The sequence below is a fragment of the Xyrauchen texanus genome, chromosome 18 (assembly GCF_025860055.1).
Source record: "Xyrauchen texanus isolate HMW12.3.18 chromosome 18, RBS_HiC_50CHRs, whole genome shotgun sequence".
Classification (NCBI taxonomy): domain Eukaryota; kingdom Metazoa; phylum Chordata; class Actinopteri; order Cypriniformes; family Catostomidae; genus Xyrauchen; species Xyrauchen texanus.
In genome coordinates, this window is record NC_068293.1 from 12,807,446 (window position 1) to 12,834,966 (window position 27,521).

A 27,521-nucleotide genomic window follows, 5' to 3' on the forward strand; every position below is an offset into this window, starting at 1 on the left:
ACTGAAGTACCTTATTTTGTTGTGGATGTCCTAATGTGAATACTGGATTTGCAATTTTTAGAGAGCACAATAAAATATTTAGATTTTATTTTGGTTGCATTTTTAACATCATGTAATTGATATAAAAGTTACCGCAGACCCAAGAGAATCAATTGGCTAAGAGAATCGTATTAAGAGCGTATCATGATGAAACGTGATTTACACCCCTACTTGACAGCTGAATTGATAGACAGTCATTTATTTTGTGATGCCCAGTTTTTTTCTCTACCCATTCACAGATTTTTTAATTGTGTGGTACCTAGTATTTTTAGATTATTTTCAGATTTTAGAAGTGGTGTAGTGTAATCCAGCCTAAAAGTGTGTGACAGGGCGGAGGGTGGGGCCGGGTTGTGATGCTACACGCCCGGCCCCTGATCAGGCTAATCAAGCCTCAGAGATGGATATGGGCCGACTAGAGACTGCAGCGGGACAGAGAGAGAGCTTTACGGGGAGCTGTGCGACACCTTTGTGTGTTTGTCTTTTTGTTTCAGTTCTTCATTAAAATATTATTTATATTGTCTAGCCGGTTCTCTTCTCCTCCTTTCCATTAATCTTTTTACAAAGCGCAAAGACATTTGTCGACTGATAAAATAACTAACTACATTTGAGTTTAACAGCATTTTGGTGCTTATATATGAATGCTCGCAAAACAGAAAATGTGTGCAAGAGTTGCATGTGTGAACAGCAGATGTGGTACATTTACCAGTAAAGGCAATCCAAGGATTTTACTGCAATTTACCAGGTTGCGTGTGTGAAAGGAGCTAATGTTTTAAATGACCCTAAATGTTTTAAATGTTGTTTTTTTTTTGTTTTTTTTTCTTCAGTAAAATAAATCCTGTGCCTTCCCCTTTAACCACCTCAAAATGACTGTTGAACTGTGATAAAGTGAGACTTAAATTGCAGCCATATGGGGAAAAAATAAAAATAGCATTTTAAAGGACATTTAAGGACATTTCGGCAGACTGAGGTAGTAAGTAATTTATAATCAGTGCAATATATTCAGCATGGGCCAGAACCATTACGGGGTTCTAGGAGTGGAAAATCTCAGATTTTCTGTTTTCTTGTAACATTCTGATGTCTTTTTCCAATGTTGTGTATTTATTGTAAAATATACTGTGTATATTATGTCAGTTTTGTGCTCTTGTTACTGTGTAAATTGTGTTCCCTTATTTATAATGTATACCTTCTAAATATGTCTGTCTGTCTGTCTGTCTGTCTGAACAGAGCCACAACCTGGATAACTTAATTTCATGTGCAAAGAGTGCATGTTAATAAATGCTCAGGACAAAGAAAGAGTTACTAAGAGAGAGTAGCACTGCACATGCTCTTAGCTGCAGTTCATACAGCCATTAAATATGCATGCACTAACCATTAACCCCACTGTCCTCCAGTCTGCTGCACTCACCAGAGCTCAGTGGAGACGTTCTCTCAGGGCCCTGCTAAATAATCACACAAGCTCTGCTCAAAGTGAGTGTCTTCAGCCTGGCAGATCACTTAAAACATCGACACATGCAGCTGCAAAAGCAGACTATTATCAATAATCATTAAAATGGGTATATTTGATGTACATAAATATGGAAATAGAAAACATAGAGAGGAAGTTTATGCAAAGCGCAAGTATCATCCTCATGCATGCAATGGCTGGAATTAAACATGTCAGCTAAACATATACAAACCTGCATAATGATGTTACAGTTTAAAGGTATAATTCTGGCAAAAAAAAAAGACAATTCTCATTACTCACCCTCATGTTGGTACAAGCACAAGATATTCTTTCTTCTGTGGTTACATGTATTTTTTGAATAGTATGAACAAATTAAAATTCTGTAAACCTAACGATAGTGAAAGTAAAAACCAACAATTCTGTGTAGATTAAGCTTCTAGTCCACTCAGAGGCCGAGACATTCAACGAAACAATGGGCAACATACATGCAATCCAAAATAGAATGAATGTCTATGTTCAGAATGGTATTTTGTGATGATAAAGAAACATTCTTTTTCCTAGTACTTGCTGCCATCAAGCAGGGAGAGCAAACAGAACCAAAATAACATGCGTACGAAGTTAGGACAACAAAAAAAAGCACAATAAAAAATTATGTTTTCTCTATCACCTTCCATCACAAAATACAGATCTGAAATGTAGGTGGCCAATACATGTAACAAAGTCATTTAACTTTGTATTTTCATTGAAAAGGTTTACTTTAATCTATTTGTGTTGGGACAACATGATTTATTTATTTTTTGGGGTTTTTGTAACGTAGTTCAATGGAAAGGAGGAGGCGAGAACCGGCTTGGCAATCTAAATAATATTTTAATGAATAACTTAAACCAAAAGACAAACACACACATGACTGACATGTCCATTAACTATCTCTCTCTCATCGCACCACCGTCTGTCATCGGCCTTTATCCCTCTCGGAGGCTTAATTAGCCTGATTATAATCACAACCCGGCCCAGCCCTCCGCCCTGCCACAGTTTTGTTTACAGAAACTGGGCAGAGCATTTTTTTTAATTCCCAGCATTCTTTACACTCGACAGGGAGATAAAAAGTTTAAATTAGGTGTTATTTTATGTGCAAGATTAATATTAAGGGGGATACTTGTTAGAGTTTAATGTTTTGTTAATGGATGAGGACAGGTACATATGGCACATACTCTCTTTATTGAGCAATTGTTGTGCTTGTCACGATGAAAAATGATGGATCCAAAGGCAGAGATGACAGAAATAACAGTCTTTAATGAAGATATAACGAACAAAGGCAGTCTCTCGTTAATGCACAGAGAACTGGATAGAGTAACTTAAAGAGAAGAGCAGACTCCTGTCACGATGAGAAAACAGATCAGGACTCCCTTGGAGCAGGCTTGATGACAGGAGTAGAAGTCTCAGTCGGGGAGAGAGAACCGAACAGGTTCACATGCAGCAGCAACGGCAGGGCACGGATAATACTTCGAAGCAACACTGATCCAGAAAAACAGGACAAGACAGGGTAAGCAATAAACTGTTCAGACATGAAGGTCGTAGAAGAGGTAACGTGTGACATGCAACAATAATCCGACAAAGAATCTACCAGAACAAACACCAGATAAAGGGTGCGCACTTAGGGAAAAGTAGAAACAGGTGTCAAAGCAAATCAGCGCGAGCGCTGATTGCAGTGACTAACAGGTGCGGGTAGAGAGAGGCCTGCAGAACGAAGCAGAAGAGAGAGAGAGTGTGTGTGTGTGTGGGTGTGAGTCTGCGTGCGTGCGAGTGAGTGCGAGAATCAAAAAGGAAGAAAAACCTGACTCATGACAGTACCCCTCCCTCAACGAGCGCCTCTAGGCGCTCGAGGAAGGAGCCTGACGGGACCGGTAGAAGTCATCAATCAGCGAGCGGTCCAGGATGTCCCGGGCTGGAATCCACCGCCTCTCCTCAGGACCATACCCCTCCCAGTCCACCAAAAACTGGTGACCACGCCCCCGAGGGCGAACGTCGAGGAGCATGCGGACTCTGTAGATAGAGGCCCCCTCGTCGATGGGAGGAGGGGGGAGAGAGGGGCGGGCGGGCGCACGAATAACGGGTTTAATACAAGAGACATGAAAGACCGGATGGACGCGACACATCTGACCGGACAGTCTAAGCCTAACAGCGACTGGACTAATAACCTTGGTAATAGTAAAGGGCCCAATAAAACGGGGCATGAGCTTACGAGACGTCTCTTGAATAGGTAAATTGCGGGTGGATAACCACACCTTCTGACCGCAGACATATCTGGGAGGTCTAACTCTGCGGCGATTGGCGGCTCGACGTGTACGTTCCCTAGTTTGACATAAGGCAGATCTCACCCTCCTCCAAGTACGTTTACACCTCTGAATGAAAGTTTCGACAGACGGAACAGAGGCCTGAGACTCCTGCGAAGAGAAAACAGGCGGTTGGTAACCGAGGCAACCCTCAAACGGAGATAACCCAGTAGCGGACGATGGAAGAGAATTATGGGCATATTCGGCCCAGGGTAACTGATCGCACCATGACACGGGATTCTGAGAGGTGAGGCTACGCAACATGTGACCAAGAATCTGATTGGTCCTTTTGGCTTGCCCATTGGTCTGTGGATGGAATCCTGACAACAGACTGGGGGAAGCCCCTATCTGGCGACAGAACTCCCTCCAGAACTAAGAGGTGAATTGAGGGCCTCTGTCAGACACAATGTCCGAAGGAAGACCATGGATCTTGAATACGTGATCCACCATAATCTGGGCGGTTTCCTGAGCCGACAGTAATTTAGGGAGCGGGATAAAATGCGCAGCCTTGGAGAAACGGTCCACGACGGTGAGAATGACCGTATTACCAGCCGAAAGAGGAAGCCCGGTAACAAAATCCAACGCGATATGAGACCAGGGACGCAAAGGAATGGGAAGAGGTCTGAGAAGACCCGCCGGAGGATTGTTACTAGACTTGGTCTGGGCGCAGATAGAACAAGCAGCAACAAAATGCAGAATATCGCGCTCACGAGTGGGCCACCAAAATCTCTGACGGATAACCGCTAGCATTCCTCTTACCCCGGGGTGCGCGACTAATTTAGAAGAATGCCCCCAGCGAAGAACCGTCGAACGAACGGCCTCGGGTACATACAAAGTTCCCTCAGGAGCGCGGGGTGGTCTAGTAGTGTGCGAAAGAGCATGCTTAACCGCTTGTTCCACTCCCCAGATGGCTGCCCCGACCACACAGCGATGAGGTAAAACCATCTCATCAGTTGAGGCGCCCTCTGACGAGTCGAACTGTCGAGAAAGAGCGTCTGGTTTGAGGTTCTTGGAACCGGGTCTAAAGGAAATAGAAAAATCAAAGCAATAGAAAAATAATGCCCAGCGGGCCTGACGAGCGTTAAGACGTCTAGCAGAGCGAATGTACTCCAGATTGCGATGATCCGTCCAGACAATAAACGGTACACTGGCTCCTTCAAGCCAATGTCGCCACTCACCAAGCGCCAGACGGATCACCAGGAGTTCTCGGTTACCAACGTCGTAGTTGCGCTCCGCGGGCGAAAGACGGTGGGAGTAAAACGTGCACGGATGAACCTTGTCATCCTGGGAAGAGCGTTGCGACAAGACAGCTCCTACCCCAATGTCGGAGGCATCGACCTCAACGATAAACTGACGTTCGGGATCAGGAGTGATCAGGATGGGCGCGGAGGTAAAGAGCCTCCTTAGACGGTCATACGCATCCTGAGCCTCCTCTGACCAAGCAAACTTGGTCTTGGACGAGGTGAGAGCGGTAAGGGGAGCGGCAACCTGGCTAAAGTTTCTAATAAAACGCCGGTAAAAATTTGCAAACCCCAGAAATCGTTGGAGCGAGACTCGAGAATCAGGAACAGCCCAATCGAGAACTGCTCGAACCTTGTCAGGGTCCATACTAATCCCCTCCGCTGAAACAACCGAACCGAGAAAAGTAACCGATTGGGCGTGAAACGCGCATTTCTCAGCCTTAACAAAAAGGCGATTCTCTAATAAACGCTGCAGGACACGGCGAACGTGTTGAACGTGTACCTGGAGAGATGGTGAGAAAATTAAGATGTCATCCAGGTAAACGAAAACAAAAACGTTAAGCATGTCTCTCAAGACATCGTTGACTAAGGCTTGAAAAACAGCGGGAGCGTTGACCAGACCGAAAGGTAAAACCCGATATTCAAAGTGCCCGACAGGAGTGTTGAACGCGGTCTTCCACTCGTCTCCCTCCTTGATACGCACCAAATGGTAAGCATTGCGCAAGTCTAACTTTGTAAATATCTTTGCGCCCTGTAGGATCTCAAAAGCAGACGACATAAGAGGCAAGGGATAACGGTTCTTGACTGTTATGTCGTTCAGCCCTCGATAGTCGATACAAGGACGTAAAGACCCATCCTTCTTCTTTACAAAGAAAAACCCAGCACCGGCGGGAGACGAAGAAGGAACAATGATCCCCGCGTCGAGGGACTCTGTGAGATATTTCTCCAAAGCCTCTCGTTCGGGCGCCGAATGAGAGTACAGTCTACCGCGAGGAGGCATGGTGTCAGGTAGGAGTTCGATAGAGCAGTCGTACGGACGGTGGGGTGGTAAAGAAACCGCCCGGGAGCGACTGAAAACCACCCGCAGATCATGGTACTCCTCCGGGACTCCAGACAAATCCTCAGGCTCCTCCTGAAACACAGAAACAGAAGACACGGGGGAGACCACAGATACCAGACAATCTACATGACAAGATAATTTCCATGAATGAATAGACCCCTTAACCCAGTCAATCTGAGGATTATGTAGGATAAGCCAGGGATGTCCTAAAACAAGGGGGGTAAAGGGAGACTGAAAAACATAAAAAGAAATTGTCTCTTGATGATTGCCGGAAACAATGAGACTAACCGGACTGGTGATGCGACGAATCGAAGTGAGTTCTCTGCCATCCAGGGCAAAGACAGAGGCAGTCTCAGTCAAATCGACCAAGGGAATCTTGTGTTCACGAGCCCACTTCTCATCGATAAAATTGCCCTCAGCACCTGAGTCGATGAGAGCAAGACCAGTCGCAGAGAACCCAGCCCGACGGATAACAGCGGAGATCGTAGTTCGAGACCTGGGTGATGAGGAGATGACGGAAGCGCTCACCAGTACTCCTCCGTCTACTGGTGAGCCTTGGCTTTTAAACTGCAGGATGAAACAAAGTGACCAGCCGTACCACAGTAGAGACAGAGACGGTTAATTATTCGCCGCTGTCGTTCCTCCGAGGAGATGCGCACGCTCCCAACCTGCATGGCCTCAACATCAGGCTGGTTCTGAACGGGAACAGCAGCAGAAGAAAAATTATCACCTGATGTGGAAAAGGGAGAACGAACTCGTCGCCTCTGCTCGAAACACTTGTCCAGGCGAATGGCCAGATCGATGAGCTGATCGAGCTGAGTTGGCGACTCCCGTGCGTAAATCTCCTCCTTAAGGTCTAAATTCAACCCTTCAAGAAAGCAAGCGATTAGTGCAGGCTCATTCCACTCACTAGTAGTTGCTAGTGTACGGAACTCAATAGCGAAGTCGGCCACAGATCTTCTGCCCTGACGTAGGACAACAAGAAGACGTGAAGCTTCACTGCCGAAGACGGATCTATCGAAGACCTTAATCATCTCATCCTTAAAAGACCCGTACTTGCTACAGCATGCAGATTGTGCCTCCCAGACCGACGTTCCCCACTCGCGTGCACGTCCCGTGAGGAGAGAGAGAACATATGCAACGCGAGCCTGATCCTCCGCATACGTCTGAGGCTGAAGAGAAAAAACAATCTCACATTGAATGAGAAAGGCTCTGCACTCAGTAGGCTCACCAGCATAACAGGATGGAATGTTGATTCGCGGCTCTGGGGGCAGCTGTCGGTTGTGAGATAAGGAAGATTCCTGGTGAAGTAAACGAGCAGACAAGTCAGGCACTTGAGCTGTAAGACTCCTCACGGCCTGAAGAATGGTGGCTAACTCCTCCTCGTGTCTGCCGAGCATAGTTCCCTGGATCTGGACCGCCGCCCGGACGGGCATCTCATCTGCTGGATCCATGTGTGTGGTCGGATTATTCTGTCACGATGAAAAATGATGGATCCAAAGGCAGAGATGACAGAAATAACAGTCTTTAATGAAGATATAACGAACAAAGGCAGTCTCTCGTTAATGCACAGAGAACTGGATAGAGTAACTTAAAGAGAAGAGCAGACTCCTGTCACGATGAGAAAACAGATCAGGACTCCCTTGGAGCAGGCTTGATGACAGGAGTAGAAGTCTCAGTCGGGGAGAGAGAACCGATCAGGTTCACATGCAGCAGCAACAGCAGGGCACGGATATTCGAAGCAAGACTGATCCAGAAAAACAGGACAAGACAGGGTAAGCACTAAACTGTTCAGACATGAAGGTCGTAGAAGAGGTAACGTGTGACATGCAACAATAATCCGACAAAGAATCTACCAGAACAAACACCAGATAAAGGGTGCGCACTTAGGGAAAACTAGAAACAGGTGTCAAAGCAAATCAGCGCGAGCGCTGATTGCAGTGACTAACAGGTGCGGGTAGAGAGAGGCCTGCAGAACGAAGCAGAAGAGAGAGAGTGTGTGTGTGTGGGTGTGAGTCTGCGTGGGTGCGAGTGAGTGCGAGATTCAAAAAGGAAGAAAAACCTGACTCATGACAGTGCTAACCATAGCTGTCTGATTTTCAAATAAGTTTTTTTGGGCATAGTTGCACTCAATTGAGATTGCGCCTCTTTCTTAAATCTATTTGCAAGCCAAAATGTGATTGGTCTTGTTGTCCTTCATTTTTAATCTTTTAATCACCTTACCATTGCACTGTGATATTGATGAAAAGTGTGTTTACGTGTATCTTAATAGCTATCAGAAATTAGGTCATTATAAGAACCTGACAATGCATGCTGAGCATTGATACAACAGTAAAAAGGTTCTGATGCAGCATTTAATTCATGCAGAGCTACAGCCTGAAACCTAAGCTTATACAAGCACTCATATATCCTGTAGGATATATAAGCTCAATATGTAGTTAAATGTCCTTTTGTAAACTATGGAAAATATTTTTCACACAAAAAACAATAACAAAAACATTAATGCGCTGAATTGAACTCTGCAATTTCACATGCAGTGGTTACTCATATATGGATAAACAAATATCTCTAAATCTTGGAGGCTAAACATTGGTAAAATATTTGTTGGATGAGTTTCATTTGGAATTGCAATTGCATTTTATTTAAAACACTAAAAGTGCAGGCTGTGGGAAACTGGCAAAGTGGAAGACAAGCTGTAATTCTGCATGTATAACCACAGACTGTTGTAGATAATTACCACATAAATGGTTACCACTCACGCAAAACAGATGTGTATGGCTCTACTGGAAAGGGGGGGTGGTAGAAAAAAGGAATAAAAAATGGCAGTAGTTCTCAACCCAAAAATGGGATGCATGCCTTTCTGATAGGGTCTGGGACAGCAGGGAGAAAACAAAGCTAAATACAAGAAATTAAATGCAACTAACCATACAAACGTACATAATAAGGATAGCAAGATAAATAGGCTTATAAACTTTTAAAAGTTAAATAAAACACTTTGCATCTTCTGGTCTTCATAAGAAATGCATCCTATCAAAACTCTGAAGTACTTTGATGCAAATTGTCACTTGGTAGATGCTAGCCAAATTACAGGTTGACACACAAGGTAAACATACATTCAAATTTAGGACTGCATCGTGATGTCCAATATAATGTCTGGGTTTACAGTTTACACACAAAATTTGCTCTGCTTTTGTTTCATGAATAAGGCCCAATAAGCACAAAAAGTAAGAAAAGGAGACCTGACTTATTGCATCCAGACTGTCTTTTCAGCTCATTCTGTGCTTCCACAGTGGATGAATTCTAATGATTAGATGAGTGTATGTGCGAGTGTGGCACGATTTTTAGATTGCAGGATTATTCACTTCTCCATCCTCATTGGGATTCCACTCTAGGCCACTTTCATGTTGGACCAGCACACATAACGCACGCAGTCGTGTCCGTCACTGCCTTTGTCGCCATGGTAACAACCTAGTTCCTGATGGTTATGGGGAGACCGAGCTGGCTCGTCTAATCACTGAGAACATAACAGACAGTCAGAGGGCTCCAGAGAATGGAGGAGTTACACTAGAACAATTCCCCACCTCCTCACAGTACTTACAGCAACAGCCTATGGATAAGCCAATCAGGTCATTTGCAGCTAAAGCAGCTAATCCATGAAGGGCAGTTTCTCCTGATATACTTTGCGTTTTCATAACACAGAAACGACACACTAGAGATATGAACAAACCTTGTTGGAAATACTGTAAACCGTTCTGGGCTGGGTAAAAATGATGGCTAATACCAGAAGGCATTAGCTGAATGTTAACACTCAAGTTAACGTTTTCTTTCATAGTGCATCGGTTAGGAGTAGTTAATCTGGCAGTGCTGATTTAATCATGAACATAATGTCATAGACCAAGCTGGTAAGTAAATGAGACAGGTCTGACACACTGGGCTGAGACAAGATGCTGAGACAAGAGGATCATGATAGATCTGTGTACTAACACGATTATGATGGTCTAATATGATAAGACATATTTAGGTCAAACTGTATTATATCTCTTTGAATGATCACCACTGAATATATCATTGGCATGGATTCTTTCAGTCAGACCAAAGTAAATGTTGTGTGATGTAAAACATGGTGTTCAAAAGTTTGCTTTGAAAATGTGGGATTCAGAATCATCCAGTGACGTGCGGTGATGTCTTAAAGAAGCTAGGCACTGAGTTATGAAAGCCAGATTACCTGATTTATTGTTTAAGCTAATAATACGTAATAACAGTGAACATTACACACAAGCGCGGCATATCAAGAAATGTACAAATCAGGATGTATATATACAGAGTGTACTCTCTCTCTCTCACGCACACACACACACACAAGCGCGTAAACAGTGAACGTTACGCACAAGCGCGGCATATCAAGAAATGTACAAATCAGGATGTATATCGTGTATTCTCTCTCTCTCACGCACACACACACACACAAGCGCACAGCCACATAGCCAATCTTTTCTTACATACCAATCAGTTTGAAATGATCGGATAAGTTTTGGGCCCTTTTGCTGTACTAGTCCATCTAAGGCTGGCGAAGACCTCCCTCTTGCAATTAACTCATATTTGGAATTAAAATCGAGCTTGGAAAAATTTCTTAATTCCGTGATTACGGCCGGTGCTGTCATTTTGATTTTGAATTTGGCTAGGTGTAATGACGTTAGCTACGCAAATGTCCAGGAATATCTCGATTTTAATTGGTCCATGTCTGATACGTAACGGAGATGATTACGGGCATAACATATTTACGTCAAAAGGCACAGCAGATTTGTGCTTTTTGCCGTACATGTTAAAGAATACAGGATCGAAGTGCGCATGCGCAACATGGGTTTTCCGCTTGTCGTCTGCAATGAATGGACCGTAAAAGCACTGCTTATTCTACCATATGTTTTTAGTTGATTATGCGTAACTGCTACATTTGTCATCATAACGTCTAAACAATTGAAATAACACACATATTGCATATATAAATCACAAGAATAAAAAGTAAAAATATAAATACAAGTTTATTATTTAATAAACATTTTATTTTTGAATTTTGGCAGGGTAGGCAGTGCCTAGTTTGCCTACCCAGACCGCACGTCAGTGGAATCATCCATGTGGATGCTGCACACTTGTGGTATTTGAGGAGATTCCCCCTGTACTATGTGAAGCTAATAATGTTATTATTATTATCTGTAGCTACAAAAAGTCAGATACCCTTGCTTCTAAAGCACACAATGCTCTTTGGAACATTCTGGAATAACATGTATCATAAGTTTAATACCAAATTCTAAAATTCATGTTTTTATTATTATTATTTAACTTTTCTCTCAAATTGATGATTATATAATTTGTAATAATAATAATAATAATAATAATTAATAAAATAAATGCAACTCAGACTTTTGGATTAAATTGTATATTTAAGGATGTTCAGGGTAAGTTTGACACTGTAACATAACAACACAAAACAACAACATAAAAAGCAGTTACTCAGAAATGAGAGCTTATCTCAGTGACATTTGTAATGTTTCCTGTTTCCGGAATTGCATGTTCATGTTAAGTTCGCTTTGCCAGCTTATGCTGGTTCTGCTAAATACCTCCAGCTCAAGGCAGCAGGAAGGGACTGTTGGGGCCCAGTGGGAGGCTGCAGGGGACTGCTAAACTCAGCTGGTGATTTGCTGACTGTTGGAGAGCTCTCTTTGGGCAATAAACAACACCATCAACACCATTTGGCTCTCATTGAAGCACCTTTACTTCAGCAATGAAAGACAAAAACAAAATGAAAGTGAGAGTGAGAGTGAGAAATTTCGAGCCGTGATGACATTCACAATTCTTAGTCCCTGCTGTAACCTTTGAAAGGGGCCTTTTGAAATCTAAATATATATTTTAATATATTTATTTAATCATTTATATATATATTTATCCACTCCTCATCCCAAGCATATGTACATATTATTATTTTTAACATTATCACATGAACCTGTTTTTAATCAGCTGCTGCTTATTTTGTACAATAATTGCACATGCACCTTCCGATGTTGCACATCATGTTGCAAGTATTTTCTAAATAATTTATTGACACTGCATAGTATTTATATTTTTTGTCATATGTCATTATTTGTTGTTTATGTATTGTGTTGCATTAATAATTTATTGTAATTTTCTATTGCATATGCCAATTGCTGTAACACCTAAATTTCCCACCTATCCGATCCCATCCCACCCCATCCTACTTTGCCCTACCCTACCATCTATCCTATCCTATCCTATCCTATTCTATTGTTATGATTCAGATGAGGAGTGAGGATCTAAATGCAGCTTCTTAATGAAAAAGGTGAACCGGATAACACAAAATAACCAAACAATACAGGGAAAAAACAAAACATCCACGAGGGGAAAATAAAGTATAAACCTGATAAACATCCATGGAGGGCACGGACAGGAACACAATCAAGGACAACCATAACATACATTTGACGACCGACAACGAATGAACAAACAACAGGGCTTAAATACACAGGGATAATGATAAATTAAACACAGGTGAAGACAATGAAACTGGCAGTGATGAGGGCAGGGAATTGTGGGAAGTGTAGTTCGGGATGACAAGTGAGAAACACAGGGCAGACAACAGGGGATCGTGACACCTATCCTATCCATAAGCTTAAAATGTGCACGTGTTAAAGGGATAATTCACCCAAAAATGAAAATGATCTAAACATTTACTCACCCTCATGCCATCCTAGATGTGTATTACTTTCGTTCTTCTGCAAAAAATTATATTTCAGCTCTATGGGTCCTCACAATGCAAGTGAATGGTGACCAGAACTTTGAAGCTCCAAAAGGCAGTATAAAACTTAGCGATAAGACTCCAGTGGTTAAATCCACATCTCAGAATTGATATGATCAGTATGGGTGAGAAACAGTGCAATATTTGTTCCACATTCAGCCACCTAATTGTTCGGGCTGGTCAAAGGTGGAGATTAATTGGAAAAAAGGACTAAAATATTGATCTCTTTCTCACACCCATCATATGGATTTAAAAACTGGAGTCTTATGGATTTCTTTTATGTAATTTTTGGACCTTTTTGAGATATTCTTCTAAAAATCTTCATTTGTGTTCTGCTGAAGAAAGTCAGTCATACACATATGGATGTCAAGAGGGTGAGTAAATGATGAGAGAATTTTAATTTTTTTTGGTGCACTATCCCTTTAAGATTCGTAAATACTCACTCTAAGGGGTTAAAAGGGGCCATAGTCTGTTTGCAAACAGAGCTTTGAAATTAACTGACCCACATAACATTCAATCAGAGGACACAGATCAGCGCAGATGGGTCTCAATGGCTGAAATGGCTTTTTCCACTCTCTCCCAAAAGCCACTGGACAGAGTTAGCTGAGTTCTTTCAGTCCCTATGGTTACTGTTAGTCATTTGGCCCTCTAACTGACCTAATTATTATCCTTAAAAGCAACAAATAGAAATAAATCAGGGCATTGGGAAGATGACACTGGAATGACTAAATATTAAACAGATGTAGAATAGCCTGTTCTGGAGATTGTAAGAATCATTATGTTGTTGATGATGATGATGATGATGATGATGATGATAATAAAGCTAATGACTGGAGAGTTACTGGTGGCTCAGATGATAATGAAGATGCTATGTGATCAACAATAACGCTGTTATTCTCTGCAAAAAAAAAAAAAAAAATACGAAAGATCGAGAGAGAGAGAAAGAGAGAGAAAGAGAGAGAGAAAGATTTAAATTTAAGATTTATTGTGTTTAGTGAGAAAAACATGAAAATGTGAGATGGAAAAACAGAGAAACATTACATAAAAATGGGAGAGATAAATAACAAATGCTAAATGTTAAAGATGAAATAGAGTGAAACAATGAATAACACTGAAATAGAGGAAGTGGAAGTCTTCTTGGCATGGTGGGCAAAATAATGAATCCCAACTTAGTGTTTATTCCTGATCCGCAAGTTTACAAGTCAGTGCTAATGCAGCTGAGAGCATGTAATGAAGGCAGAAATGAAAATCAGCTACAAATAAACTATACAGTCAGCCATTATAGTGCAGGATCATTTACCACAGTGGTGAACAAATAGCAATGTTGATAAATAACAGCTTGGTCATCCAGCAAAAATGTCTCATAACTGGCCATTCATTTTTTTTTTAAAGACCTCATTACATACTGTGCTATCTACAAAAGTGTTGTTCAAAGTTATAGGATGCAGGAGCTCAATACATTTGAAAAGTAATGAAGTGGAAGGTCCAGAAGTAGCAGCCATAACTTTGTTCTGCTTCCAACAAGCCAGCCCAGTGAGATGCAAGTAAGTAGAGAGAAGAAGAGCAGGCTTTGACTAATGAGGGGTTAGCAAGGTGGGGATGGATAAAAGGAGGAAGGATGCCTTAAAAAGGGACTGAATATTCAGTGGAGAGTGTAGACAAAGCCAGAAAACTCAAACTGGGCTATATTAAGGCAGATGGCTTGGTAAGGGAACAGAGTTTAAGGATACATACAGTACTTACTATGTAGGGACACTGATCCTCCCTCAAACACCACATGTCCACACCAATAACCATAATATTTTAAGGAATAGTTAACCCCAAAACGAAAATTCTGGATCAAGGCAAGATTTGTGAAAAAAAGTTTTAACCTGTTCCTCAAACAAAGCTATGATATGGTACCTTTGATAGACTTGGTCGACTTTTGGGCTTTTAATTGTATGGAAGAGAGTTGCTCAAAAACAAAATAGCGTAACAGTTGGTAAATGATGACAGAATTGTTGGGTAAACTATAACTTAATTATAAGGATATGGATTCACATAATGCAGCTGGGTACACTGTAAAGCACCTGCGTTTTCCTCAAACACTGGCATACTTGTTAAACAATGCTGACAGTGTTTTGATCATTTATTTCCCCCGCACAGGTGTTCAGTGCCAATGACAAAGATCTGGTTTACTTTTCTTATCACCGAGTGGGACAATTGCACGCTCAACAATATAATCAACACTTCCTTTAATATTAGCATTGGCATTGTCATCTAGGCCATTGTTGACCTTACCAGTCTAATAACGCATTAATTCAGAGCCAGAATTTCACTGTCACTGTTATTGTGCTGGCAATACAGCAATCATTTCTAATGGCACGCAAATGGATGAATAGCTGTAGACTGGCAAGACATTCACTTTTTGGCATTTACTAATGAAACAATTTAGAGGCGGATTGTTTTCAGCAGGGAAGGTTAGGCCTAGATTTCTCATCATATAATACCTAGCATTTGTTTTTGCTTCCAAAATTTTAAATCAAATGACACAACAGCAGTTCTTACCAAGTCTAACTCCATCAAGCCTGATGCATCAAATATGATTAAAAAAAAACTCATTGATTGTCTAGTTTAAAATAAAGAGCTCCATTCAAAAACATTAGAATTTTCTAACAGTTATTTCAATATGTCATTGTCAACACTTGGCCTGATTGAAATATGAGTTATTCGTTACAGTGGTGGTAAAAACCTCAGTATTCCAGGAGGCGATAGAGTTATCTTTAAAGGTGCAGTATGTAACAATTTTCTTTTTTTTTTTGCCAATGTGTGAATGGCTTTTAACGCTACTTAAAAAATTAGCTCTTCCCAGACTTCCTAGGTTGCCTATTAAAGCCTGTAGACTGATTTTCATGCAAAGGGAGTGGGTCGGGTTTGCCGGGAAAATCCAAAAGATGTGACGTTTATGCATGCTCCCGAGAGTCTACAACTGAATCCCCACCCTGAATTGGCTGTTCTTCTTATTGGGCAGGTAAGCTTACATAACTGCAAAGCATGTAAAATATAGAGCCATAAGCATTGATCTGTGTAATTTTAGCTAACTTGATCTTGCCTGCTAATGCTGACGAATTGCAAGCTACCTTGCTACGTAACTTTCAAATAATTTAAACGATCTTCTCTTTATACTTAAAATCAGGTATACCGGATAAATTTAAGCAAATATGCTGGTTTCTTGATCTAGTACAACATATGACATACAAAACATACAATAGTGCAACATAACAGTGCAGTGCAACAGTCTAGTATAGTTCGGTAGTATGTAGCTGTATGTGTGTATCAGTATGCTATGTTAGCTGATAAGTAGTTTTAGTTTAGTCTCAAAGTTTGTAGTAAAACAATCATAGATGTGTAATTTTAATTATGCTACCTCATCTGTCAGCATGATGCCAGTGGATGACATTCAGTCTCTTTGTATGTTATGTTTTGGCCGATGCTCGCTCGGTTGCGTCCCTATGGAGTGTGTGCACGAGCAACAGGTAGCTGGCTGCAGTTCACTTAATGGCCACAGGTGTCATTAATAACAAGGGTTTCTGAATCTTACATACTGCACCTTTAAAACGTTTAATTTATTTGCTTTTTAAATTTAAAACGTTTAAAACGTTTAATTTATTTGCCTTTTAAATTTATTTAATTTATATTCAAAATTTTGCTCATTACATGGATTGACTTGAAAGAGAAAAGTCACCGTAGAAGCGGAGACAGTTGCCACCAATATCTGCTATTGTGCCCGTTGCAGCAAAGTTAAGAATGCAAAGTGTCCTGGCATTATGAATTGAGGTGTGACTCATTTCTGAATGCTTCAATGAACAAAAATGAACTAGCATAGCCAAAGGCAAAAATGTACTCAACACAAGTCAACTACATGAATGCAGATGTGAGCGCTTGGCCATCGCATTGCCAACGTGTGGTATGGTTGAACATGCTTAATGTGCTGTTTTGCGTTACCATGGCAGGAAGAAACCTCAGTACTCAAAGGGCTGATAGATTTGTATGTGCCGTTCAACTTGATGTTTATTATTCATGTAAGTTGCTAAAAGTATATTTACTTTAACTTACTTGTTCAGCAATATTATCTTCTGTAGTTGGCTTGAAAGAGCAAAGCTCACAATAGAAGTGGACAGTTCATACTAATCTAGTTTAGCACCCCTTGTGGCAATGTTGAGAATGCAATACATAGTTGCGTTATGTTATAATTGTGGACTGAGACATTTCAGAACAGGGGCGTGTCTAGGGGGAGGCTGGGGGAGGCAGTGCCTCCCCTGAGAATTTGAGAAATAATCTGTCCATCTGATGATAAATTACAATTTAAAAGTGGATTGTTTTGTGCATATTTTTCCATCGCTAGCAGATGAGTGAGGTCTGACACAACAAAAATCCAGTTTTGGCGCTGTTTCACAGTGCGCACGAGCTCGGCGTACGCGCTCAGAAAAAGTGCATTATGTCAGAACAGAACGCCAATGAAATGTTTACCTGGCAGAGCTTTAAAGCACGAGCAAACAATGAACTTTTGTGATTGCGAATAAGTGCAGTGTCCTGTGAGTGTAACTCTACCGCTGCATTAACATATGATGTGAATGTACGTCGAGTTTTCGGGGACTGATCGAGGCGCCAGAACTGCAGCTGATAGAATGTGCGGCGATGAGAAAGCAGTGTGCAGTGCACTGTATGCGGTGCACGAGCAGCGCGAGATGCTTTCACATATGCTGCGTTACTTTGTAGGCTAACTGATCCGCGGCTGTACTGTACCAGAAACACATAGGCATACTCACTATTTTTTTTATTTCAAATCCAGAAGTTATCAACAACTTTTATTTAAAAAAAAAAAAAAAGTTTTGTCAGCATTGCGATTCTCTTTGTACACATATACACTCTTTGATAGACATATTCACGTTAAAACCCAATTTAATCAACGTATTCAATGCATTACTTCTATACAGATGTATATATTCATTTGCTCGAGCAATTAAGTGGAAAAATATTTAACCATGTATTTATATTAAAATCGCAAACATTTTAAATTAAAACTTAAAATTGACAAAAACAGCAGACTCATACCTTTTCTTTTGCATTTAAATTTTTGCATTTCACAAAGAACTTGTTTTTACACCTCCACGAATGAGACTAGAGTCGTTCATTATCCCGCCTTGTTGAGGTCAATTTTAGTTTTCCTTGCTTTACTCCGGTCTTAAAGTAAAAATGAGACTAAATAGTAGTATTTAATTAAATACATTTATCTAAGTCTATTTTGACTATAGATCTCAAAACTCCTCCAGTAGCCCCTTAAATAAAAGGAACAGTCCTAACTAGAACGTTCATTAAAAAAAATGTAGCCCATTGCTTTTCTATTGGCCGTTATTGGGTGTGTGTCAGTCTGCTGCCGGATCACATTAACAACCAGAGTGCGCAGTAGTCACAGTCGTCAGCACTTACAACCAGAGAATAACATTAAAATACTGTTCTCATACCGTTCAAATGAGCATATCAAAACTTTTTACCTGGGGCCGCATTCACAAAGAATCTTATAAGAGGCTACAAGTAGCTTCATAACTTTAGACTCCTAATGTGTTTTACTAAGAGTAATTCACGAAGCATTTTAGCCCTAAAAGTAGCACCAAAGTCTGGAACAGCTTAGAAGAAGAAACAAATTAATTTACCTCTTGTCTATACAAACGTGACTTCAGATTCATTTAAAAAACTCTCTCGTCTCGGTTGCCTACTCGTGTAGCACGTCTTCTCACAAGCAAACACCTGTCACTCATCACCAGGCAATCACCGTGATCTGATATATGAATCTGTCAATAATAAATAATAATAATATCATCATCATATTATTCATGTTGACCTGGTTTAACTAACTTTTATGTGATAGCCCTATAGTCTAATAGGGGCCCTGTGCCTATCTCTCCTGGCTTAGAAAAAGATATGCACTAAAACAGATTGTGTGTAGTATAGCTTAATTTTGCGCCGATTTTTCAATTGTTTATGCCCCCCCAAACATGATATCCTGGTAACCCCTCTGTTTCAGAATGCAAAGATGCATGAAATCGAGCTTGCAATGCAAGTACTTGTGTAGAGTAGGCTATATGCATCAGGCTTAAAGGGATAATTCACCCAAAAATGAAAATTATCTCATCATTTACTCACCCTCATGCCATCCCAGATGTGTCTGACTTATTTTCTTCAGCAGAACACAAACAAAGATTTTTAGAAAAATATCTCAGCTCTGTAGGTCCAAACAATGCAAGTGAATGGTGATCAGACCTTTGTAGCTCCAAAAATCACATAAAGGAAACATAAAGTCATCATTTGATATGACTCCAGTGTTTAAATCTGTATCTTCAGAAGCAATATAATAGGTGTGGGTGAGAAACAGAACAATATTTAAATCACAATATTTTATAGTCTAAATCTCCTCTTTAACTTTCAGATTTATAAGTGAAGGTGGAGATTTAGAGTAAAAAAGGACTTATATTTTGATCTGTTTCTCTCCCAGACCTATTATATTGCCTCTGAAGATACAGATTTAACCACTGGAGTCTTATATGTATTACTATGTTTCCTTTATGTGATTTTCAGAGATACAAAGATCTGATCACTATTCAGTTGCATTGTATGGACCAACAGAGCTGAGATGTTCTTCTAAAAATCTTCTTTTGAAGAAAAGTCATATGCATCTAGGATTGCATGAGGGGGGTAAATGATGAGATAATTTCATTTTTGGGCGAACTATTCCTTGAAATGCTTTCATCCGAATTATACATGTGAAAGACCACATAGGACACCTATAGACAGGGGATCTCCATCCCCACCTTTGAGGACCTCTATCGGATAACCCATCGTATTCCGATTGCGATTTCGTGTCGGTTTCTAGCTAATCCGATTGAGGGCCTGAGGCTGGCAGAGCTCAATTTGCAAACCAGCGTGCACAGAAGCAGCTCTGAGCGAAGCTCCTCCCCTAAAAAACGGCCAGAGCCGGAGGAATCAAAAGCGCTCATTACACGCTAGTCCTTTACTACTGGAGCATCACAACTGATCCCGCAGCTACCCTTCAGCTCTCGCTATCAAAGCAACGTAAACTAAAGCGGTTTGAAGGGAACGAGAGGAATATATTAGACTCTCAACAGAACAAAGAACGCGGGCTGATTTCAAAGGTAAGCCGCGCTGCGCTTCTGAGTCCGTTATAAAATGACTGTTTTGTGACCATATGACTAAATTAGCCATGAATGACTGCGACCGCTATATTTTGAGCTCGCTTTTATTTATTTAATTGCGTGTTTGTTTTTTACAGCAAATATGAACGCGGCGTCATGTACTCCACGTTGCTCCGTAGCCTCCGTGTATTGGTCACTCATCACACAATTTGAGACAAAGCAACAAACCCAAATAATTTGAGACGTGGTCAGGCTTTACAGCAATTAATTTAATAGTGCTGAATTTTTTTTCTAGTGCTTCTGCTTTTGAAATCATGTGCTGGTGTTCAAAACAAACGCAGTGTTGAATGCCATCTGTATTCACTGGTAGGCTACTTCATTTGCTTTGCATGCTGAAGTTCAATTAAATACCTTAAAAAAAGAATTGAAGTGGGATGAAGTCGGATGTTATCTAAAGAGAAGATGCAAGGTACCCATATCTGCTAGCTGAAATTTGCTTCTTTGATGACAAGGCTGAGTTTTAAAAGGAATTGGCTATGATTTCTTCCATTTAAAGTCTAGTTGGAGCCAGATGTGTGTAATTGAATCAAAATGTCCTCAGAAATAGTAAAAGCTCTTAAAGAATATTCTTATTTTAGTACAAGTTAAGCTTGATCAACAACATTTGTACCATAATATTGTTAACCACAAAACATATCCGTCTCTTACAGAAGAGGATTGCTGGGTTAGGGCCAAGCAATAATAAAAAAAATAAAGCCATCTCGAGATTAAAGTCATTATAATGCGAGATTAAACTTAACGAGTTTTTTCTCAAAACACGACTTTATTCTCGATATTTAATGACTTTATTCTCAAGATTGTATTTCGACTTTTCTCGAAATTTAATCTCGAGTTATAATGACTTTAATCTCGAGATGGCTTTATTTTTTTTAATTATTGCTTGGCCCTAATCCTCTTCCGTAGTCTGTAGTTTATTAAAAAAAAATAAAAATCTTGGTTACAGTGAGACACTTATAATGGAAGTGAATGGGGCCAGTCTGTAAACATTAAAATACTCACAATTTCAAAAGTATAGGCATAAGACATACACATCTCATTATATGTGTTAACATGATTTTAATGTGATAAAATCGCTTACTAACCATACCAGTGTAAAGATATATGCAAAAGCACAACTTTGTTGAAATTACGAATCAATTGCATAAACCCTGTAAGAAATTTTAGCACACTAAAATAATGTACAACAGCGAACTTATCACACAAATAATGTTAACAGGCGTATAATGTTTACATCTTGTGGCAGTGCTTTTGAAACGGTGTGCATTTGAATGTTTTCAGTGGAAGTGCCTGACTATAAATCGTAATTTTGAAATAAACGAGATACGAGTTGAAAATATTTTAATCAACATTATGCCACAAAAGTTGTTGTTTGAGCTTGTCTTGTGTTGAACCTGGAACATTTAAAAAAATTTTTTTACAAAAATTAAATGCATATATATATATATATATCTCCCAATATTATATTTTCTCCTAATTTGGAATGCCCAATTCCCATTACTTAGTAAGTCCTTGTGGTGGTGCAGTTACTCACCTCAATCCGTGTGTCGGAGGACAAGTCTCACTTGCTTCTGAGACAGACGATCCGTGCATCTTATCATGTGGCTCATTGTGCATGACACAGTGGAGACTCACAGATTGTGGAGGATCATGCTATTCTCTGTGATCCACGCACAACTTACCATGCACCCCATTGAGAGCGAGAACCCCTAATCGCGACCACGAGGAGGTTACCCCATGTGACTCCACTCTCCCTAGCAACCGGGCCAATTTGGTTGCTTAGGAGACCTGGCTGGAGTCACTCAGCACACCCTGGATTCAAACTCGCTACTCTAGGGGTTTTAGTCAGCATCAGTACTCACTGAGCCACCCAGACCCCCCTAGGAACATTTCTTTAAGATTGATTTGTAAGGATGGTCATCGCTAATTAAATGGCAACCATATCATGAGTTTGTCTTCTTACATTGAAAATGGAGTACATTTCAAACATTAATAGTAGATAAAACACTTGTATATTGTGGTGATTCAGGAGAGTCCTCTGTTCTCTGTTTAAAAGTGCTTTAAGTGTAGTGTCAGAAAAGCGATTTAAGTGTAAAATTCATTCAAATATGTAAATAAGAGTGTTGTTTATTTTCATCGAAGCGAGTAATAATTCCATTTTAAATGTTTAATCGTATAACAGCAGGGCTCGACATTAAGCAATGACATGTCCTTCGGACAAATAAATTGATCATTCACTTTAAAAAAAAAAAGTTACTAAGTAAGGACATAAGAAAGAAAAAAGTAAAGCTTCCATCGTCATTATTTACACCTAAGAACCATTAAGAAAACAGTGCAGAAAGACGGAAAATCATTACTCACCCTCAAGCCTGTATGAATTTCTCTCTTCTGAGGAACACAAAATTAGATTTTTGGCAGAATGTTAGTCACAGTCACTATTCACTGTCACTGAATAATTTTTTTTTTTTCTTCATAAAAGTATATTGAGACTGAAACTAACATTTCCTTTTGAGTTCCATGGAAGATAGAAGAACAACATAAATGCGAGTAATGTTGGAATTAACATAAACCAAGATTAATAAATTATATAAGTGTTTTTTATTGTTAGTTCATGTTAACAAATGGAACCATTTTGTAAAGTGTTACCAAATTGTCTTCTTTGGGTAAAACATTGGACAATTCTCTCCAGTTGCATTAAAAATGGCTGTTTATTATTGAAAAAATTCATTGAAAATGTTAACCGATAAAATCCAGAGAGACCATTGCTTCTAAATACGTTATGCTGTATATTGAAAATGGATATTATTATACTGTATATTGTTACATAATTATTAAAGTTTACTGATTCACATGGCAGAGAAAATACATCGGATACATTAGATGGAGCTCTAGAAAGATAAGAGATGTAACGGGTGCATAAGTCTGTTTTCAGCATTTCTATTCACTCTACATATGGTATAATTACATAAAGCCTTTTTTCAATTTCTTCTTTTCTTGCTGTATTATGAGGGAGCGCCATGGTGTGACAAGATAAAATGAGATCTCTCCAATGTTGCATGCTTGCAATGAAGACAGCTTTGTTGATAATAAACAGGAGCAATAGTTTTGTCGCATCGCTCGCTTATAGAGATGTGGTACAACCCCATTCGCATGTACAATTAACAGGTTTATACACGTTTATATAAAATCTAAAGTTCAGTAGATACGTGCTTGCCCACTGATCTAGGTTGGAGCTGCAGTGTAATAACTGGATATAGCCTCACTTTATGTTGCATAGTTTTGTTCATGGTTTTCCAGTACAAGGACATGCATGAAGTGACATTATTTTTGTTGTTGATGTCAAAAGTTTTCTCTCCCCCTTTTAAAAATTAATTATCCCATTTGTTACCTAATATTAAATATTTATACACATATTACACAGAAAGAAATGCTCCTCATTACCATGGTTAGGTCAGTGTAGCTAGTCTTAAATAATAGTAATAATAATAATAATAATAATAATAAATTAATGTATTTATGAAAATAAATAGTAGCTGAAACACATCTTGAAACTTTAACTAAAACTTCCACTGTTGATATAAAATGAGGTCTAATAGATTCTACCTTTTAGATTATTTCATAAGAAACTATAACCGTTTGTCAAAATATAAGTTACTTTTACTCATGTAAAATCCTGAAACAAATTTTTAAAGGTGATGTGTGTAATTATTAATATTTTAAACTATTATATGGAAAAGGGGCCACATCGGGCTATTAGTAGTGCATAGGGGGCACATTGTATTGCTTTTGAGATACAATGTTCTGCATTGATTTGGTTTTTGTATCTTTTAAGCCCAGAAATAGTTGTGTACTCAATTTTCTGAAGTGTATCTGTGTATCTCTGGGTTGCTTTTGCTCGTATGTCAATGATGCCGAGATCTACTTTTATATTTAATTTAATCACTGACAAGGTTTACCTGCCAAATTAGTAGCACCAAACATCACAAGCAGCCTCAAGAATGGACACTGAGTAGCCGTATAACACTTTTCCTTGAGCAAAATATTGCTACATTTATTCAAAGGAGAAAGCGAGACGTGCATGGTTGCCAGATTGCACAAAATAAGTATTACATTAGGCAGAATATTTCCAATTTGCGCAAGTATAAATCTCAAACTGGGGGTGTTGCGTCTCTTATCTGGCAACCCTGAGCATGTTAAACGCTTGTGGAGACGCGTGACGTCCCAATGCAAGTTAACTGAAATATCCAATGAAAAAAAAAACGCTTTTACGATAAATGAGCCGCGGGCCACATTAAACCACGTGGAGGGCCTGATCCAGTCCGCGGGCCGTAAATTGCCGATGTCTGCTTTAGCTGTTTGTGAGATTATCATTAAATCTGCCTCGGTAGTCCTAAATAGTCTATCACTTGGACGGCCGCCAAAATATCTTCAATGGGAGAACCATGGTATTGTTCTTTCCATGCTGTCCACAACCCAGTCCGAATAGACCAGTTGAGAAACACTGCTTAAACTCACGCATGTACGCACACACACACACACACACACACACACGTACACGTACGTCAGACCGCCTCGCTTCTCTCTGACATTTTCTCGGCTGCATGTGTTTGTGTATCGCAAGTTGACGAGTCTGACAGGCAGACAAGGAATAAAGGAGATGCGCATGTGAGATTCTCCGTCCGGTTGCATTTTATTCTCAATACCGTAGATAAGGAAATGTATGTGGTATGAAAACTGTCAATTTTCAAATCGTGGTATACCGTGAAACTTGAATACCGCTGCAACCCAACTTTGAATACAGCTAATGTTAAAAAAGGCGCTGTATAAGTGCAGACCATTTACCATTTCAACTCACAACTTTGCAGCATAAATTTATAGCAAACATGATTAAATGTTTATTATTAACTCGTATCATTATAGTAATTGTATCACTAAGAATATATTTGTATTTATGTTGGTTTTGAGTCATGCTTTCATTTAATCCTGTAATCTGTCAAATCTAACACAACAATCAGCGGGCTTTCTGCCACCTCTTACTGTGCATGCGCTGACATTTTTGTAAATAAATGATTGTCCTATAGACCTTATTCACAGTTGCGCCATATTTTATTTTTAATGGGAATGGAAACGAGGCTGTGAGGGATAGACAAACCATTTCTTCAATGGCATGCACAGTGTAAATCTGTAAAAAGCTCCAGTGTACCATCTGATTTTCCACAACTCATGCTGTCTGGAGATTTTTGTCTACAGCGTGTTCTTGAAAATATATTTTTTCAATTTTTTTCACATCTCATCGAAGAGACTGTACGTCTATACCGCACAGCCTTGTTGTCATTGTATTTAAAAATCAAAGTTACAGCTGCTGTGAATAAGGTCTAGCATGTGCTGAATAACATTTATATTTGTTTTCTTGACAGATAACTTTAGCAAATTCTTTAACGGGTAGTTAAAGGGCAGTTTGTTTAAGAATTACATTTCTGTCATCACTGCTCACCCTTAAGTCTGAATGAATTTTGAAAGCACTTTTTCGATATCATCATATCTGACATGGAACAAAAAAGGAGACGCTAAGCAAAACGTTTAGTCTCAGTCTCAATTCACTGTCACTGCATCTTGTTTTTCATTCAGTGTAAGTGAATGGTGACTGAAACTCCCTAATATCTCCTTTTGATATCCACTGAAATAAAGTCATACAGGTTTGCAACAGCATGAAGGTCTGAAAACCAATCAATCTCCAATTTTCATCTCATCAATCTATGTTGATCATTTAACATTTTATCAGCAGCTGTGTCAAAAATATGTAAGCTTTCTGCGCAATGTCACTGTTAACTACATTTCCCTGTTGGTAAAACCATAGTTGTTGCCTAGTTTTGGCTGCCTGTCAATAATTCAGTATACACAAAATAAAAATGTTACTCTTTATTCTAGGCCTTAAACTGGTAGGCTTATACAAACTTTTCTTTACTGTATATAAGATAGTCCTAAAGATGCTGCTACCGCAGATAATAATAAAAACCGTTTCACACAGAACGCGCCAGTTTAGTGTAAATAAAGCGTTTAGCCCACGTAAGCAAACGGAACCGAACTCGGAGAACTTCTGTTACTCTAAGCATGAGAGGGAGTTGTGCAGCACAGAACCGCTCTGAAAACACCGTAACAATGCTCTGACTTAATATAGACCGGACAGAGCAGCGCAAATACACTTTGAAGGGAGCAGACTATTTATTTATTTAATGAATTCGCAGCCATTTGCAATTTAATAATCGCACAAGCTCCTATCGCGGTTTTGATTTTATTTCGATTAATTGTGCAGCCCTAACTAATATCAAATTAATATTATATAAAATATGCCCGTAGATACACACACGCGCTTGAAGAAACACTCTTTATAATATTATTAAGAACATATGACAGAAAAGCCGTCTATGCGCATGTATGGCATGCTGTATGTTCGGAGGTGTGCAGTCTCGTGGAACACGCACATGTAAAAGGTTCTCACTCTTTCTTTGTTTCTGTCTTCTGAATTGTTTTATGCAAGAACAGTATTGTATACGAGTGCTGCAAATAACCTCAGACATCTCAGCTGAAGAGGAGCTTTGAGTTCAGTTCACTTTATTTCCACATAGCAGTTCATTGAGACCACAACTCTGCAGCCTATACATCTTTGATTAAAACAAAAACACATTCCCCTCGAACCATGATTTATATGTCAGTGATTATTATCATCATTATAATTACTATTTTTACATTTATAATTGTTTTTATTTCTTCATTTGTGTAAGTAATTTTCCACCTGCATGTTTAGATGGATTCTTGCCTGATGGTAAATGGAAAGGTGGTTACTTATATACTATTTTAATTACTTTTTTGTTTGGAGTGCAATTTGAATTTAGAAATGTATTTGATTAAGTTTTTCGTTATTTAAATAAATTAATTTAATTTTCAATGCAAAATTGCTAATCAAGTATATTGACCGATCCCTCTGCCCGGGTGTTGCCGATGTAATTGAATATATTGCGATGTATATCGTGAATGAGGGAACAAACAAATGTATTCACACACATGATGTATTTTCTCGGACAACGAATCTGTGCATTCTCTACTGGACATTCTCTACCAGACCGGTAGAGAATGCACAGATGAAGGAGGTTAGTCTCAAAAGAGCCCTTCACAACTGTTGTAAATCATATATCAAAAAGTTGAACGCATTTTAACTGCACAAAATTTTTTTCCAGTTTCATTAGAATGTTTTGTTAAAAATAAATAAATTGATTTATTGTGTAGGCCTAACCCTGCTTAATGAAAATTATCCCATAGAACCACCTAGCATCCAACCAGCGGTAATACCG

The 27,521-nt window shown here is 39.5% G+C and overlaps 2 protein-coding genes across 2 annotated transcripts in view; one reads left to right on the forward strand and one right to left on the reverse strand.

Moving 5' to 3' along the window:
* The window catches only part of LOC127659000 (cytoplasmic protein NCK2-like), a 576,925-nt gene that overhangs the window by 153,564 nt on the left and 395,840 nt on the right, over positions 1-27,521 (reverse strand). The window lies entirely within an intron of this gene.
* The window catches only part of st6gal2a (ST6 beta-galactosamide alpha-2,6-sialyltranferase 2a), a 71,595-nt gene continuing 64,025 nt past the window's right edge, over positions 19,952-27,521 (forward strand). Inside the window, exon 1 of the mRNA XM_052148594.1 lies at positions 19,952-20,115. The gene's annotated coding sequence lies outside the window, so the exon portion shown is untranslated. The remainder of the gene's footprint in view (positions 20,116-27,521) is intronic.